General features: G+C 38.6%; 1 protein-coding gene across 1 annotated transcript in view; it reads right to left on the bottom strand.

Annotated features, from left to right (window-relative positions):
• gdpd5b (glycerophosphodiester phosphodiesterase domain containing 5b) overlaps window positions 1-13,315 on the bottom strand; it is a 48,409-nt gene extending 35,094 nt beyond the window's left edge. Inside the window, exon 1 of the mRNA XM_034700948.1 lies at window positions 12,822-13,315. The gene's annotated coding sequence lies outside the window, so the exon portion shown is untranslated. The remainder of the gene's footprint in view (window positions 1-12,821) is intronic.
• Window positions 13,316-19,457: the final 6,142 nt, after the last annotated feature.

The following is a 19,457-nucleotide window of genomic DNA, read 5'->3' as shown; positions in this document are numbered from 1 at the left end:
CTGTGACCTGACAGGTACAGGTTAAGCTCTGCATTCATCTGATCCATGCATTCTTTTGTTTAACAAAGACACTGGCTACTGTCTTATGAATAATTACCATCATACTCAGAGTTTCCACAGCTGTATTGTCCCATTATCAAGATGTCCAGAGTCCAACCTAGCTGAGGCGCTCCATGTCTGTGATGGATTAAGACCTTAATCAGATCAGGAACTGCTTGACTACAGGCAGAGCAATTAAACTCGTCTGATCGTTTTTTACTGAATAAATGTTGTGTGTCAGATGGTGAGCACAGCTTTGTGAGAACTTGATTTGAGTCTGCTGAAGGGTTCAAATGTGAAAATTTGAAATGAAGTTAAAAAAGATTAATGTTTTGCCACCCTGAGAAGACATGAAAGGTCAAGTGAAGAACATTTTGATCTTGCAGTGCAGCCAGTTGGCCAAAAAGTCCAATCGGTCGGACGTGTCCATCCATGATAAGAAAATACTAAAAACCATTTGTGAATTCAATTCTCTGTGGATATAGAACAAAAAATCTACAATATTCAGATTTCAATAAGCTATTTTATGTTTTATTTTTCTTATTATGCATGTAAGAAGTAGAAATCCTTCCATCATTCGTGATGTCACAATTTGTCTTTAATTCGTAAAAGAGAAAAAAAGTCCCTGGTGGATCAATTGATCTGATCTCTGTCAAATTATGGACGTTGAAATAGTGTTGAAATGAGGAAAAACCTTTTCAGTGAGTCGTACTTAAAATCCCTCCTTCTTCAGATGTAAACATACCAAAGACTGTATAAAATATGGACGTAGTATCCTTGACACCCATCTGTTTCTTAAGCGCTGTTTTGAAGCCAATCGTTAGAGGAAACCATATTGGATAGTGTGAGGTAAAGAGGCAGGCTTTGAGCCTCCTAGCCAACAGCTGCAGTGTTCCAGCCTGTCAATCAAGTCAGCTGTGTCTCTCATAATGGAAAACTCGTAATCTTAATATCTTCGTAATTGCCACGTCACCCTCGTACAGTGCGTGCCGATCGAGAAATGAGCTTTCCAGACTACACTTGTTTTTTTGTACCAGGCTGTAAACGTGTTTATTTCTGCTGTAAAGATCAGCTTTTTAGAATCGGTGTGTATGTGGTTTCCGGTACTTCCGGAGCCAGCCTCAAGCAGACAATCAATGAACTGCAGTTTTTAACACTTCTGCATGAGCTTCAATTCTTGAGGGCAGAGGTTGCTGCTTGAAACACACCCAAAGAACATCAAAGCTGTTTTAATTTCTAATTCATGACATATATTGTAATTTATACCTTATATAACACTATTTTGAATACTTCCACTTAGAAAATACTTTTTTTTTTCTTTTAACTTCATCCTGAATTATGTTCTCAAAAATTATATTTCAATTCAATCAATCAACCTTTATTGATACTCGATAATTTGTGATTTGGAGATAAAAACAATTAAAAGATGAAATAAAATATTAAAATAAAAGGAGGTGTTGTGGATTGACTATAAAATGCACTAAAATATGAAGGGAATATGAAGGGACTATTGATTAAAATGATACAATAAATATAAACATGTAAACCTAGATGAAACAGCTACAAAGAGATTTGAAAGGCTGAAAGTCGAGTTTCTAAATTGTCCAAGAGGTAATTGGATTACATAACTGAATATCAGGCCCAAATATCTATGACAGTTGAAAGAAATCAACCACTCCTTACATAATGCACAAAGACAAACATGGATGTGTGTCTGGGCATGTAGACAAGGCCTCTAAGACACAATTCAAATCCTGCGGTTGACTGACTCAGCAAAGCTTTACTGGTGCTCAGGGAAAGTAACAACAACTGGCTTTCAGCAGTGTCATGTTGTCACTTGTTGATCAATTACGATGTTCAAACCTGCAGCAATTCTTCTGCCATGTTGTCACTGCAAAGTGGTTTGTGCAGAATATGTTGCAACATGTTTACCTCAAAAAGCTCCTTATCATATCAGGGTAGCAGGCCCTTTCAGATAGTCAGACATATGACACATCACTTCATCTTCAACTGAGCCGCACATCAAACAGATATTTAATTGAAGCTATTTGATGTAGGATATTATCATAATGAGGCAGAGAAGCACTGATGACACAGACTTGTCACCTTGACATGGGGGGCTCATCCATTTTTTACTTGCTAGTTAAAAAGGCCTCATCCCTCCTTCCGGCTATAGAAAGACTGGCGGGAAAGTGCTGCACATTAATCCCTTTATCAGCATGTCTTACCAGAAACTCATCAGCTTAAAAAGACCCAGCGGAGACAATTCATTTTTTAATAAACTGCTGCGTCTTGTCAAAGCCCAGATGAATACAGCATGAGTGGCGATCTGAGTATCTCAGACTGAAATTCTATTCACCCCCAGACGCTGTGCTTACACCATCATATTTTGCCATCATGGTCGTAACACTTCAGATCACACTGCAGCCGAAGTGTGACCATCATGTGGGCTGTACGGTCACAGTGATTCAGTGTACCACAGACACAACAGCTGAGCCAAACAAGCTCAATCCCTGGGTGAAAAATAATAATAAAAAAGGAAAACTCTTTTATTACTTCATAAGTTTCAATTAAAACAGACTGGAAAATTCAACAAGTGAAATCAACAAAGCCTTTCCTCAAAGGAGCAGCAACCCCTCAAAAACAACAAGTTGTCTGAACATGCGTGAACAAGAGGAGACATAAGGGGTGCGTGAAACCCCCCAAACAGCTGTTTTCATCTCCTTTTCTGCTGCCTCATTTCCTTCAGTCGACGGCACAGTGAGGAAAAACAGTCTGCAGGCGAGGAAATGCTTCAGCAGTTTCCCATCGGAGAGCGGTTTCTGCTTCTGACCAAACTGAGTGAGAGGTGATCAAGTTGAAGATTCAAGATAATGAGAAGGGAAAGAAGTTCAATGAAACAGCTCACGAGAGAGCCAAGGTTCTCCTCTTTCAACGACCATTATGTCATTCAAATCAGTGCGATACAAAAGGGACTAAATGAAATGACCTTTTCAATTACTCCAATCAACATTGCATCTATTTCTGTTAGAGCTATACCATAAGTTCTTTCTTTGAAAAGGGTTATTTATTAAGTTCAACAGACTTGTTTGGAAAGTTGATGATTTAAAAGCAGCATCATGCTTACCGTTTTCTTCTCAAGAAAATGCAAAATGCTCCAAGAGATGTAAGCAACGCTCATTTATACAGAAACACACTAATGCAGGGTAATCTTCACACTGCTTTCTGTAATTCCTCTCTTACATGACAAAGCCAGGCGAGTTTATGAGAGAAGAAACACCTCCAGACGTGTTGTTACAGGCCAGACATCTTCATATTGTGCAGGTGCTCAGCAGGAGCAAGGGCAAACTATTGACACTAAAGGAGTCAGTTAAATTAAGTTTGTGTTTTCTTTTATTTTTCATGAGGGAGAGCTGTGGATGAAGGGAAGGGATAGATCTATACTGTGTAGAATCAAAAATAGACTGGACCTTACCTTATAAGGTTGCAGGGCCCTTTGCATCTGCATCCTTCTAAATATATCAACATTTAATACTGTTTCAAAATTACTTTTGGTCGATCCTCCCCAATAAAACAGACAATTCAGATGTATTCTTATTATTTCATAGATATAGGAGTCTCAGCCTAACATCTAGATCATATATTAGGAAGATATATAAAAAGAATGCAAACAGTCATCTGAATCACTTAGAATAAAATCACTATGTATTCCACATTTCAAACGCAATCAAGTGTGTCATAAACACTGAGGTAGCTTTCTTCCACCTGTGTGATAACAACACTAATTAGCCTAACAAGCTGTTGTGAATCATTATGTACCGACTGTCTATCATATTATCAGCCCCTTCAACGACCGTAAAGTTAATGAGCTGACTCTCAAAAGCATCAGCTTGAAATTGCATGGCTAAAGAAGACAATCAACAGCAACATGGAGTGAGAACTGTGTCAACTTCTTCTAAGAGATGGAGAGCTCATGTTTGGTCGCACAACATACTTTCATCCTCATGGATCAGAGATGACAGCTTAGTTGGTGGCCAGCATCATTTTGAAGTGTTGGGCAACTGAAAAGAAGCCATGTTTTTAAAGACTTAAGACTAACGTCCGTGTCCGGTCCATCTCCGATCCGATAGGTTTCTATTCTAGTCAAACTTTCACTGGATCCGCTCCAGTGCGTTTCGGCTGCGTCTCTGATTTGGCAGGTAGGAGCCCTCCAGATCAGATAAACCGAATTTCTATTTTTGCCAGATGCCGGAGCACGACGCATCAATCAGCACAGAGCAGATGGAGCGGGACAGGAAGTCATGGCACCAAAACAAATGAAAACATCCGGTTAATTTTCAAAATAAAGCACTCTGTGTTATCACCAGATCGTATTTCAAGTAACTACAACAACAAACCGTCATGATGAGCGGAGCCAGGCCTGGAGTCAACATGTCAGAGGTTTTCAGAGGACCAGAAAGACACCATGGATGAGGAGAGGAGGAGGAGGAGAATCCTTGATTCAGTAATTACTGCAATAAAACTTTGGTCACATGACTCTGAAAACGCAAACGGTGGGTGTTAATGGATGAGAGAGCACAAAGCCGGACCGCAGCGGAATTGAAGAAGGACCGGACACAGATCTGGTGGAAGTCCCAGGTAAGAGCTGGCTGAGTTTTATGCTCAAGATTTAAAAACAATGTTGTCGATTATAAAAGTAAGGTTTTTTCATTTCTGTATTTTATATTAAATGCCTCTGCATCACACAACAAAACAACTCTTGGCAAATTTCCAGTTGATCTAATATGTAACGATTAATTTAAGCCCAGCATAACTTGTTAATATAGTTCCAGCCAAACAACTCCCATGAGTCAGTGTGGTGGAAAGCAAACAATTTATGGTCACAGCTTATTGCCCACAGTTCCTGCTCATCCCAGTCCGACATTAGGATCAACCACAAACAACTCAGCAACTGTGCAACCAGCTGTACCAGTTGTTGACAGCTATTGCACATGTATAGGGAAGTGATTTATAATCATAATGAACATTATCATGGGCTTTTCAGTCTTAGGTCCACAGGGTGAAAACAAAGGAAGCCTGCTCCAAGTTTCCTATCCCAGCAAAGTGATTTTTTAAATGATGTGTCCTCTCTGTCAAAGAATCTGTCGTTAGGACAAATTGAGCAATCTGTGTCTTTAGGGAACAACTTATCAATGATAAAATCAATCACAGCCATTAAGCCCTTCAACACATGAACTAATCATCATTTCAGGACATTCGGACATTTGGCATTGTCTTTGACATTGAAAACGTTTTTTTTAGGATAAATCGATGATTGATCGCTAGCATTTTCAAAGATCGATCACAGAGATTACTTAAAATTGACATACCTAGTATAGCGTATGAAGCAGAGAAACATAGCTAACATAAACACCACCACACCCCAATGCTCCCAGTGAGTCTGCCAGACTATTAGTGTCCATGCATCCGCTATCCTCAGCTATCTGAGTTTTTTTTATCGAAAATCTGATTAAAGTTCAAATGAAACAGATTCTGACGTTTGTGTTCACACAGTATCAAACACCACCTAAGTGCATATTTTATCAGAAGACTAGAGGCAATGACAGACAAGTCTGTCTCTGCCATGTTTGTTCTTTGAAGTAACCAGTGATCTTAAAAAACAGTCAACTGCATATTCATGAAAAATGAGTCATTTCCAAGCACACAATACCTCAGGCACAATGAATATTCAAGTAAAATTAGCTGATATGTAAGTTTCCTTTGCACTTAAAGTTTGACTTCATGATGAAAAAAGAGATTGGGGGTTTTCAACGCGTACTTGTTGAGAAGCGCCCGTACCAGAACAGTCTGGCCTATCAAATGAAGATGGATGGGTAATTCCAAATTCTTACATAACTACTCTTTAGTATTAATGTCCTCGCTGCACGTTATTAGACAGATGATTTTTATCCTGACACTATTGTACACAGTACATTAAGAAATATACCAATAATCTTAAATGTAGTCACTGTGACTTTAAGAAAGCTTTACAAAAGGCAACCTACAGAAATAACCATTCATTATTTTTAAAAGGGGCCAGGCAGCTTGATGAATTGCAAACTGCTGATTGTGAGGGATTGATTAGCCAAGAAAGCTCAGCAGTCTTCACAGCAGCTTACAAGATTGAAGTCATACAACGTACCAAGAAAATTATAGTTTCTAAAAAGCAGACTCCAGGGTTGTGCTTCAAAAGGTAGAACCACCAGGGCTCTAAAGTGGGTAGGACGAAAGAATTACTGGAACTTTCAAATAGACTAACAGCATCATTAATTAAAAAAGTGGGTATTGTATAATCTGAGGAAAAATTAATCTTATTCCGTCAGTATCTACTATTCGGAAAACTAAAATTGGAAAGTGGAAGAGCATTACAGTCACTCATTTCCAATATTAGAGCACAACTGAATGTAATGACCTGACAAGAGAGGGAAAACCACCCACACGTTTTCGCACGGAAAAACTGACTGAGGTGTAAATAGGTCGTGTGACGTGGAGTTATTGGTCTAATTTGTCATCTGGAGATAAAAAGTAATCTGGGTTTCCTTCAATAAACCGTCCTTAACCTTACAGTGTGTAGCCACCTTCATAATAGCAAAGGTGTTTTGATAAAGCAGGAAGCTGTCTTAAAGCTTCAGGGACACTGCTTGTCACAGTAATTTAGATACAGTGAACAATAAAGTTGTGATAGGAGATTGTAGGAGCTTTGTGGATGGACAGCTTTGTCTTCATTTATTTAGCTATATTCACCTTCAGCCTTCAACCTATGTGTGGTGACAGAAGGAATACTGTTGAAGCAGCATCCTTTCATATATCAGGTATCAAGGCCAAAGGATGGAGAAGTAATCAATAATATGCACATGTAGGGGAGTGTGAGGTAAGTGGCTCACCCAGTCACATCTTTAAAAATGGATTGGCAAACATGCAAACTTCATTACAGGAACGCCTCAGTCCACTTTGTTGAATTTGAACATGCTAACCTTTGATCTACATTGCTTCTGTTTAGGCAGCTGATGGTCCGTGGGTTTGAATAATTACCACCTTAAAGGCTGGGTGACACTAACTCTTCCCTGCTCAGTGTGTAATTGTACTGTGTTGCTACATCAGCTTTAATAGTCTGTGATTTTGGATGTTCAGAGGGGAAGTGGAGAGGACCCTGAATTAAGGAGGTGGATTGGTAAGAGTGCCAGGCTGTGAAGAGCTTGTAGGACTGACTCAATAGAGAGGCCTGAGCTGAATGTTCATGCCCACACAAGTTCTGTCACTCAACAGAATCCAGAGACTACAGCTAGATGCTCTGGTTTTACATTGCACATTTAGGATCAAATGTGTTAATAGCGTTCATCCTCTTGATATTGTGTTTGTCCACATCTCACAGAAATCTTGTTGAGATATTTCAGTCTTGACCAGACTGTTGGACCAACTAACCAATTAAAGCACATGGTTAAAAGGTCAAGTCTCTGTATCTGTTCTCTCGTTTTTCGAAAGATAAAATGTAGCGCTGTGCAATATTGCAAAAAATGTAATCACGGTATGCTTTCGATGTGTTCTACAGGTTATACTGTTAGTGTAAAATGTAGGGATGGGCATTTCAAGCCAAAATAATCATTGGGATCTATTCAACCATTATTCGAATTATCACACACACACACACATCCACATCCACATCCACACACACACACACACACACACACACACACACACACACACACACACACACACACACACACACACACACAAATACAAACACACACACACAGACCTGTTCCGTTAACGGCCCGTTTGTGTGGCAGTTGCGTTAACCAGCAGCCGTAGCGGGCACTGACAGCATCTGTCTCAATCTTTGTTTCTATGTTGCGGCGCGTAGGTTTACATTTTACAGCCATGCTCAGTCTCTGGAAATACGTGTGTAGTAGTGTGAGATTCAGAAACGGAGAAAATCACTGCGGCTGTCGCTAATGTTTTCTTCTTCTTTTGCTACCTTATAGCCACTGTCTGGCGGTAATACAGTTTAACAACCAGGCACTGGTAAAAACGATTGAAAATTGTAATTTTACAATGAGAGAATATGCGCAGTAACCCTTCGATTTTTACTAAGTGAGCGAATATTCAAATATTCGAAAATGATTGCCCATATTAAAAGGTTTGCAGTGTTACCTCAATTAGCTGGCGTGTCATCGTAAAAGTTTGTTGGACTGTAATTAGCCAAAGTATCTCAACTATTTAAGTTGAGTGTCCTCTCTTGTCGACAAAGTTTTCAGCCTGCTTTCAGCTGGTTGGTATTGCATTTTATCCATTGTCGCTGTTGCTTGTTTCAGTTGTGTTACGATTCTGTTTCAAAAGTTAAAAGCCTGCCCCTGACCCTGTGAAATAATTGGTTTAAAGTCTCTGTCTTCCTCTTCTCTTTAATGTTGGTTGCATCTATCGAGCAAAGTTATATCATGTTGATCATCGATATCATTTTATCGCCCAGCCCTAATATAATTTGATTCCTTTGAGGAACTCTGTAGAAAGAACCGGAGCAAAGTGTTGCAGAAGGTAAAGGTGAGCACTTTGCTTTTTTTTGTCAATGCAATGAGTGTATTAGTGTTATAGCAAGCAGTGGATGTTCATCACACAGCTCCTTTTTTTCAAGCCTTATATGAGTAGAGACTTCTGGCCCGACTCCTGTGTTTGATGATGGTGATTTTACAACAAAAGAGAAACAAGCCTTAAGCTGCCATGCCCTGCTCACTATTTATATCAGGTACTTCATTAAAGAGCTTGTTCCAGTCATCCAAGCATAAAAGTGTTTGAGAATCAAGCTGCTAATTCATGAACCAATACTGATAATAATATTAAGGAAAACAAAGACCAGTAGTTTGGTTACTTTGATACTGATGATACCTCATTAGTAATTAGTTAAACAATCCTATTTTTGTGTCAAAGAGAGATAATTAAACAAACACATAGTCCATTACAAGCACATATGAGGGTTCTGTCCTTGGCACTGTGCTGCTGCAAATACTATTGAACCAAGGCTCAAATTGTGTTGAAAGATTGTCCATCCAGCTGGCACCTTAAATTAAAGAATGTCATTTTTTATAACTACTTTTCACATTAAAATGTCTTGCATCAGTTAAAATTACTGTTGCATGCTGGGAACAATTGCTGTACTGTGTCGATGCCTGGACATCTCTCTTAGCTATGTTCACTCTGACCTCCTCAACTTAATAATTTCATAGTCTAAAAGAAAATTGTTTGTTTTCACCTGGTGCAGAAAGCGTGGACATGAGGCTGTTCACCACCATCTGTGTGCGGACAACACACAGAGATCTGTCCTCCAATAGGACTAGGAGTCCAGACAAGCAGCACCTATTTTCCCCATGCATCACAAAACTTTACTGCAGGTACATTACCTGTCTGCAAGAAACTCAGATCATGTATTAATCCGAAAAACAAGAGTCCCATACCATGAAGTTGTGATGTAACATGTCGAGTCTGAAGGAATGAAGAACTTACTTTTTCTCTGAGTCTCACTTTAAGCTTTCTCTGTGACCGAATTTAATAAACTCTGTTGTTGTGGGGAACCAAGGATGAAAGAAAAATGAGCAGGCTTCTCAGACAAGAAGGTAAAGTCTTATTTTTCAGACTGGACCCTTAACCTTGACAGAACAACTGCACCACCTGGTTTGTCTGTGACCTGGATTTCGAGGAGCGCTCTGGTTGCAAACTAGTGAAGACAGCAAAATAAAGCATCTGTTGTTCTTATGAGGGTTGAATTCAAAATGTGTGGAATGAGTGGATAAAAGCTCAACCCCGCCTGCTCTTTATCGTCTTTCACAGGCTGAAACTGTGGACTGAAGGGCCCTGACTACAGGTACAGAAACAGAGCCTGCCCATTCTTACAGATAAACAATGATTTTCACCTTGTTTGTTAAAGATCACATTTCAACCAATTATTCAGTCCGTATTGAACATTGATTCTCTGGACATGGTGTAGCAAGGCTCCAAGAGAGTAAGTGAAAGCATTTTATTGATTGTGAGCTTTAACATTTCTTTGAAATAGCCAGCAGGTTTTATTTCCCTTGGTATCCATCACACCTTTAACATTGATCGGCCTTACTGATGAAGCACAGAATGGTTTACTTCCTGTTATATTAACCCTGATCAAAACCAGCAAGAAATATAAAGGTTGCAGTTTGTTGCATCACCATGAAGGACTTTTTAAATTGAATTAGTCCTTCTGAATCAAGGCTATAATGTTCAATATATTTACACACCCGTTTCCTTGTAGAATTATTCAAATACAGCTTTATAACATTGAATATTTCTTAAGTAAAAAGTGTTTTCTCTTGTTTCAAAAAGTGGACTTTTTCATGCAAGTGCTCCAAATGAACATTAAACACTTTCAGACACATGTCAGCTGTCTGTTAATGTCCATTATCATGTCTGCAAATAGATACAGGAGGTGAGGATACAAGTGTGTGATTCTATGAGTAAGACACACGAAGGTTGAACACGACCATGCTGTGCTAGGGGAGTCAGTACAGGCCACTGCATACAAATCTGACTTGCAATCTCTCTACAGAATCCTGCAAATCAAAACAGATCTTAGAGATGTTTGCTCCTAATGAAGAAAAGAGTACACTACTGTAATATTAGTGTCGGACATGTATCTGTTTTTGAAATAGAACAAATGTCTTGCATGGTATAAATGCACAGAGGCGGTTACATAAGCAAGGCGAAACAGAGCAGCTGGAAGACAGAATCAATACCACAATCAAATGGACAAAGGGGTCAGCTATTGTCTTCACAGAGAAACTCTGCATGTCTAATCAGCAACACTGTGCACCAAACCTTAAGTCTATATACATGATTTAAGATCTGAATGAAATATGTGCAGAACTGGACCTGTAAAAGAATGGGGAACCAGTAAGTGGATTACTGCTGTGTACACAGCATACCACATTCCTCAGTCTTCTGACCTATTATATCTCCCACCATTCTCTATTTGGGCCTTTCTCCTAAACTAATATTTCTGAAACACAGCTGATCTTTTAGAGAACTTACAACTAATCCAAAGCCTTTTTTAGCATGACTGCGCATTTTTGAAGCTGATCCATATCTATTCCAACAAAAATGAGGAACTGTAATAAAAAAAAAAACATGGCATTATCTTTACTTGATGAATCCTCTGTCAACAGCTGTATCATTTCTAAACGTCACAAATAAGCTGTAGCTAATTAAATGTAAAGACAGGTACTTGTTTTTTAATATGGCAGACATATTATACATATTTCAATGTCATGACTTTCAAATATTTTACAGTGCTCGCTGCCCTTGGGACAGAAGCCCCCTTTACTATGCAGATGTATACAACACTGTGCTGTACAAGCCAGAAAGAAGTTAAGAAATGCAGCATTCAGCACACTTCACGCCAAGGCCCTTCAAATATCTTATAGATGGTTAAAAGTTGGAAGAAGAAAAGCCTTTCAAGTCACTTTTTAAAGTTTTAGCTCACGCTGAGTCATCTTTCCACTGATACCCCGACCAAACAGGTTTCAATCCCTTAAAAAGTATTTGTCAACATGCCCAGGGGATGTTGATAAATGTCATCTGTCAACTGGAAGCCTTAGCAAAAACAAATAAGTGTTAGATGTTTTTACTGGAGGGGCAGCAGTGACAGATGGGAAAGTGTTAACACAGCCCTGAAGGATGTAACGGTTGCAAACAATGTGCAAAATGGATTCTCTCCAATGGCCAAAGTATCAAGATGATTAAACTTATCCATCTTTGCATGGTGAAATGTTGCCAAGTTTTTCTCAACATTTAAGATTCAAGATTCAAGAAAGCTGTATTGCCAAGTGAGCTCGCACACACAAGGAATTTGACATGGTGAATGGAACACTGGTACTTAACAACAAGACAGTAAGAACACAACAAGACAGTAAGGGCAATAAATATAAAAAAAACCTAAACACAAATCCAAAAGTTCTAAATAAAAATAAAAATACTATCTGTACAAAGAAAGGTGTAGAAGTACTTTAAAGACATGAAATAAGTAAAATTAGCCTAAGCCAGAGTGCAAATTTAGTAGATTATTCTAATAATAAAATATGTTATGGGATAAATTACAATATTATACATGGTTATGTGGTATTGCACCAGAAATCAAAGAATTACACGTATGTGATCAACAGAAGTGTAACAAGCAATCCAAGAAGCATTGAGATGTTTTGAACATTGTTAAATCTTTCTTAGACTACCAACAAACAAGATTACTCTCATTTACAACCCTTGTATTATAAAGAAAAATTATGGTGTCATGAATTATGCATGTGGCAGGAGTGCTGAACGTGAGTGTACACACAAATGCATGTAGAAGCCTCCACTCAGAAGTTCACAATAACACTCTTAAGCTCCCTTGCATATTATTTAGAGATATAAAAGGCAACCGGTTTATTTATTAGCCTATATTCCCGGAAAGGGGGCCCCAGCGTTTGTGATTCAAAATCATGGGCGTGTCTATGTCTGAGGGCATGGGACCACCAGAGAGTACAGTGAAGCTTTAAGCTGATGGGTAGAACACATGTAAGCTGCTGCAGGCTTCACCAAAACTCATTAACGAAAATACATTTAAAAAATGTATAAGCCAATGTAAAGGTATGTAACTGCAGAAGAGGTTGTGAAAGAATAATAGGCATGCCCTATTTAAAGTAACACACAGGTACATGTGAGAACACCTTTAAAACCCGCTCTCCACTCACCTGTCTGAGGGCTGTTTCCGCTTCTCTTTGATTTAAGATGAGCTCTGCGGTTACAAGGTGATCAATGTTCAGCCTTATCTTTTTCTCTTCCCACGTTAAAATGATCCCGAAAGTCAAACGGGGACAACCCGTGTCAAAGGTAACGTGTGCAGGATGGGTGGCCCGTAAATGCTGACAGAGCCGAAGTTTTGCACCGATAACAAAGGAGAAGAGAGCCGGGTGAGCACGGACGGGTTGAAGCTTCGCTCTTTCTAAAACAAGTCTCGTTTCTTGTGTTCAGCAAGTCCGTTTTAGTGTCTTTTGGTCCCTTCAAGAACCTCAGTAAGCGTACCTTCTCGTCTTTTTGGAGTAGCGGTACTTTGGCCCGCTGACTAATTCAGTGTAGTGAATAGAGGGAGGAGTGTATGTCGGTCTTTTTTATCTGGAGCCCTCCTGTACAGTGGGAGAGCGTCACCGAGCTGACTTTACTCCTGGTCCGCGCGTTCAAGTCACATGGAAAACAATAGCTTCCCAGGTTTTTAGTGAACCTCAAAACTGTTTATGTTATTTTGATTTCCTCAATATACCAACACATGGAACGAATAAATGAGAATATGTTTGAAGGTCTCGAAGGTTTCGTAATTATATGCAGGATTAATTCTTCTTATAGAGAAATCAAAATCTTATTTAGCAGCCGACGCCGGACAGTCAGAAATTCCGATGTAACGTGAATGCAACAACGTGCTAATATAATTTCAGCCAAAAGGCATTATATCAGGCTGTTTATTAAACCCGTACCTTCTGCTCTTTTCTGAAACTGATGAATTATAAAAAATGTGTTTTAATCACAAACACACGAAGAGTTCATTTGCAAAAACAGATATCTCCGTTTTTATAAATTTCCAAAAGACATTTATTTTAATATAGGCCTAGATTTTTTTAATAAAGTTACATTTTTAAGATACCTCTAATGAATAATGGAATTTTGACTTAGTCAAAGCCACCCAACTTCAATCGATTGATAATACCTGAAGCTAGTAATAGAAAAAAAAAAAAAAAAGATTTTGATTTTGATTTTTTTAAAGTGAGTTATCTGTTTTTGCAAATGAACTCTTCACATGATTCAAAGTATTCTCCATCTGTTATTTCCAAAAACTAAAGTGGGCTTTATTTTATTTGATTGCTCGATTCTAAAATTGTGGTTGTCCTCTTAAATAAGGGATAAGTTCTACTTGTATGACTGGATAACTTTGCATCTAATTGTTAATTAATATAAATAAATATAATATATCAATATTAACACTAATGATGTCATGGTCCCTCCCATTCAATAATTTCCAGGTTCAGACATGCACCTTCCAATGAGCTGACACATGGCTACCAGATGACTGATTACAGGGAACAGATTCATTGACTTTTTTCACAATCTGCAACCATAATCAGATACATAATGTAAAGTCAACAATAATCGACAACAAACATGCTGTGACACATAGTACTCAGCTTCATTTGTCCTGTTGGCTGTAGAAGTGCCACTGGCTGTGACACTGGTGGATGATGTCAAATATTGACTTTAGTTTTTGTGGAATGATAAACAGAGAATTCCATGAACTAACAACAACAAAAAAGTGTGCATCCTGAAAATATAGTTTCTTTCTTGTTACTTGGTTCAGTACTCATAGCTGAAAACAGAATGTAATCATTATTTGTGCTCAAAACTCAAGAAACACGTCGAACTGACAACACATGATAATATTCGTATTAAGTTGAATTTTTAGATTGTTATGTGCGTCAAAAAGTCAGAAAAAAAGAAGCATGGAGATAATTGAAGTTTGATTAAAAAATAGCTGATTGACTAATAGGGTTATTATAAAATAACCTTTAAAAACTTGATTTATATCAGCACTAAATTTAAATAGAGATGTCATATTTTTGTTGGCCTATTTAGTTTCTAGGACCGCAGTGGAACTTAGTCAGTCTGTGATGATAGTCCTTGGGCGAGGTAAAAGGGCTGCAGGTCTCATGAGAGTCAAATTACTCATCAACTAATTACGTTTTTGAATACTTCAGTCATTTCCAGATCAGTTGACAGTAATTAATTAGATTTAGCAATCAGTATTGATGTAGCATAGCAGTTATTCCAAAAAACACCCACCTTCTTCTAATTGAATGACAGTATTGTGTTTTGTATGAATCTGAAGATTTGATGTTTACAATTGTCACAGAAAAAACATCACTTTGACTCTCTGGTAACTTGACTCCCAGAAACATCAATGTTACATCTCTCATACAAGGACACACAAACACGGGTACACACAAACACAGGTAGGTACATATTGACATTGTCTCTCAATAAGCATCTGCAGGAGGGAAAAAGGGAAATGTTGCCCCCAGGATGATTTCCTGTGGCATATCCCTGTTTGATGTGACTGACCCAGGCTTCCCTGCTCTCCTCTCCACAGGTTGACATTAGTCAGCAGCTCCAGCTGTTTCGCTTTGTAATGATCTCCATCCATTTTTAAATGCCAACCAGCACCCACAGGCAGGAAGGGTGGGACAGCTGGTAGGGGTCTCCTCCGCAGGGAGGGGTGCATAATTCAGCAGGGTCTGACAGATAGTTTGTGATTGGTGCTGTGTGAAAAGGTCCAGAACACAACTTGTGAAAAGAAAAGAGGAGAAGAGATGAAAACACTACTAACAACATTAAATAGTGCCTACATGTCAATATAACATCTTAGGACTTTGGGGGTGTTGGGGAATTTCACAGCAGAGTGTAACACTTCAGAAGGCTCACTCAAAAAAGCTGAAGAGATTAAAACAGCTGTGAATTTAAATAACACATTCAGTCCTCTGTAGGAGTTTATATAAAAGTAATTTATCTGAGAAAGCTTGATCCATATATGTGCCAACTTTCCTACGAGTAGAATACAAATGATGAAGACTGAAGTCATCCCACATTCTCCAAGCTTGAGGATTTGGACTATTTAGATTTCAGACGCTTTCGTTTTGCGACACTGAAGCTATTGACACAGAATAAGTGCTGTGAAATATATTGACCATCAAGAAGCTTGTGTGAACTTTTTTTTTTTAAAGTAACAGATTTATTTGTTATGCTGTTGTAGTAGCAAATCAACCTGTATACTGGGACACAGCCTCTATTTTGTTTGCCAACTGGGCATACTTTATTAGGTTGCTTTTTACTCCATCTAGTGGTTTGTAGTGCACAGTGCAATGCAATAGCAGATAGATTATAAGCATTATGTACCATGTCTGAAATATAGTTGATTTCCAATAGGGTGCTGGCAGGACTTAGTGTGAAATATGAACCCCAAGTGCAGAGGCTATAGTGCTCTAAATTGGCAGCCCATGTTTGATTCCTCTGTGCAACCCTTTGTCTCATGACACCCCCCACTCTCTCTTCCACTCCATCCACTGTACTATCCTTTCAATATAGGCATAAATGCCCTGAAAACATACAAAAAAGAGAAATATTTCAGCTCATTCTTCCAATTTTGTTGGCATTCAGTGTTGTAATTCAAGGCTCCTCAAAAACTTGAACGGTGAATGGATGTTTGTGGTTTCTATGCAAAGTTCCATTTTAAGTGTATCTCCTCTTGTGCACATGAGAAAAAAAAAATACCTGAAGTTGAATCTGAAATCATATCTTGGTTTAAAATAGACAGAACCTTGGGCAGAACCTTAATTAAAATTTATAATTACTTCAGGGGAACTTTGTTGGACTTGGATTAAGTCTTAAACTTATTCCACCAGGGGGCATGTTGAGTCAGTGTTAAAACCATATGAAGGAGTGACCTGAATACTGCTGCCTCGACACAATCCACTCAGATACAAATTACACTGGTGCTATGCAGCAAAGAGAATGTGTCTGAATGTGATAATAAATTCCTTGAATATTTCTCTTTTTTATTAAATGAAAGTCACAAATATTTATAGTTATTCTTGCATCTAATATATGTTTGAAACAGTATTCAGATCTTTGTATGATAATAAAAATATTTTGAAGTAAATCTACTAAAAATGCTATGAAGAGTATCGCCTCTTTAGAAGTAAATGCTGTTTCTCTGGGTAAAGTCATGCATTGCAAACTACAAATGAACAACCCCTAGAAAAGCATATTTTGTTTAAGGCAGTTATTTGACATATCAGCAGTTTATAGTGCCATTTTGAAAACAGCATCAGTCTATTCAATTGACAGACCAAGTAGTCCTTAATCTTTACTTTAGAAATTCATCAAAGATACAGATATTGCATCATAAAGAATGTATGTCATACAGTTACTTCCCGCTCTTACACATAAGGAACTGCAGGAAGTTACATCACTCAGGGAGGCTGAAAAACTTCTCGGGTATTGCGTCATGTTCCACTTGGCTGCTGCACCCCCAATTCTTCAGTCCACTGCTTGAGTCCAACATTTCCACAGTTTGTTATGTCCATAGCGGTTTATTATCTAACCATATATCACAACTTACAAATATAATCTATATAAATGATTGTTTAGAGACATTATTTGACTTTTGCCAACTTAGAAATATAACTTTTTTTTTGCAAGAAAATGTAAGCTGCCCTGGATGCACTTAGAGAGCCTATTATTCAGTCACGGTAGCTGACCTGAGAAGTAAATCAGGAGAGAAACTTATGCATACACATCTGGAAGTAAGAAGTCTTGGGGGGTGGGAGGGTTTAGGAAGCCTCACAACAATAGCAAGAGGCTGCGAAAATTCTTTCAAGTGTTTTTGTTTGGAGACCTACAGCACAAATGGCAGGAGGGTGGCTGCACTGTTTGAATTCCAGTTTGTCACTGTCCATTCCCTTAGAAATGTATCATATTAGTTGATACATCTTAAAGACTAGAAATAGTACGAAGAAGAAAGATGATGATTTTACTTTACTAACTAATCAGGCCTCTATTTTATAGATGGATGATTTTCAAAGAGTCAAACCTGGGGTTGCAGCCAATCCAGCCCATGATGTTATTCTAGATTTCATATTTTGTCCAAAAGATATTCTGACCATCTTTAAATCTTCTGAAATATTGCATCATCCACTTGCTGTACTGTGCTGTATGCATGTTGTGGCTTTGAAAGTGCTGGAACCTACTGATTACTCACACTGACACGTACACACTGTACTTTTTGTATGTATACAGGAGGTTCTGTGAGTGGAACCTCACATAAAGGGAAACCATGGCCCCTCTAAAGTCTTATAATTACTTCAAAAGACGAGGAATCACATTTTCTGTGCACTATTACTGCATTTGATATGTGTCTTATCTTAAAAAAGACACATGATAAAGTATCACAACCATCATTAGACCTCCTTGAAATAATGTTTTGTTTGAAATTATTGTCTTTTAATCAGAAAATAAACATGCAATCTCTTCTGTTTTCTACATTTCCTGCCACGTTGGTCTTGTTTTCTCCCCCACTTTAATGACTGTATGGCTGTTTCCAGTCTTGTGCCCTGGGGTAGACAAAGAAAGGATTGCAGGGTCTAATAGGAAGTGCGTGTTTAAGGAGGTTCGACCAGACTTGCTTGACCTAGAAATGGCCCTCCATCTGCACATGTTGAAGAATTTCAATGTAAAGTGTGACCCCAGGGGCTTTCCAGTAATGACAAACAACCTCTTTGGAGAAGGGAGGAGCTGCAAGGTCTGCCTTTGTGTCAACCTTTGAAGGTAGAAATTAGTCAGCTGGGCTTATTTATCCCATAATTTAAACCTTATAATATTTGCAATAAAATAGAAGCTATGGTAGTAGTTGGAGACCTTTTCTTCCCCAAAACCTTTGCAGAACTTTCTGGATGAGTTCAATGAGTTTGCATGTGAAAACATTTTACAAATGGCTGCTACAGAGATGGAATTTGGGGATTAAGAGAATGATTGTATTCCTTAGGTCAACAGTTTGTTTTAGACAAAGAGTAAATCTATTATACTCTAGGTAGTTCAAGGATATCTCATCTATCAGTTGTCCTTCTGTGTCCTCTGTGGATGTAAGAGCTATTTTTGTTGATTCTCCTCGAACTACGGCATTTTTTACGACAGTGGTGCTCCCCCATCCCTCAACTCCCCTGCAGTCAGCTGAGCAGACGTGGCACTGTGGGGGCAGGGCTGCAGAGTTTGCAACTTCCTTGAAGCATGGTGACAAAGTGAATCTTTTAAAGTTCTGGAAGTTCTGTTTGCAATCAGACATCTATGTAACATAAATATATCTCCTCAATTTCATCTCAAACGTCTGCAAACAACATTTACTGATGTCTTGCATGATGTGATCACACAAAAGTGATCAAATTTTCATCCACTTTAAAAACATCATTAACTTGCAGCAAATAATTTGCACAAGATCAGTAGTTGGTGATAATATGCATGTAATCTTTAGCTTAAGCATGTGATGAAATAAGTGTTAGATGTTGAGTCAGTGTGCAGCATTAGGTTCTTGTAGCTGGGCGGTACACACAAGCAGAGACTGAAAAAGAATCAGGTTTCTGTCTGCAGCCACTGGAGGGAGAGATTCAATGCTGATCTCAGACCAATACTGAGGTATTTACATCAGCCGACCCCCCTCTCTCTGCAGCCTGTAGTTGCAAGGGGGACGTCCCAGCTCCCAACTTCCTATGGGATCACAGACACCTTCATTTGAA

This window comes from Notolabrus celidotus, chromosome 14, assembly GCF_009762535.1.
Source record: "Notolabrus celidotus isolate fNotCel1 chromosome 14, fNotCel1.pri, whole genome shotgun sequence".
Lineage (NCBI taxonomy): Eukaryota > Metazoa > Chordata > Actinopteri > Labriformes > Labridae > Notolabrus > Notolabrus celidotus.
The sequence above is the reverse complement of the archived record's forward strand: the minus strand, read 5'-3'. Positions and strand labels throughout refer to the sequence as shown.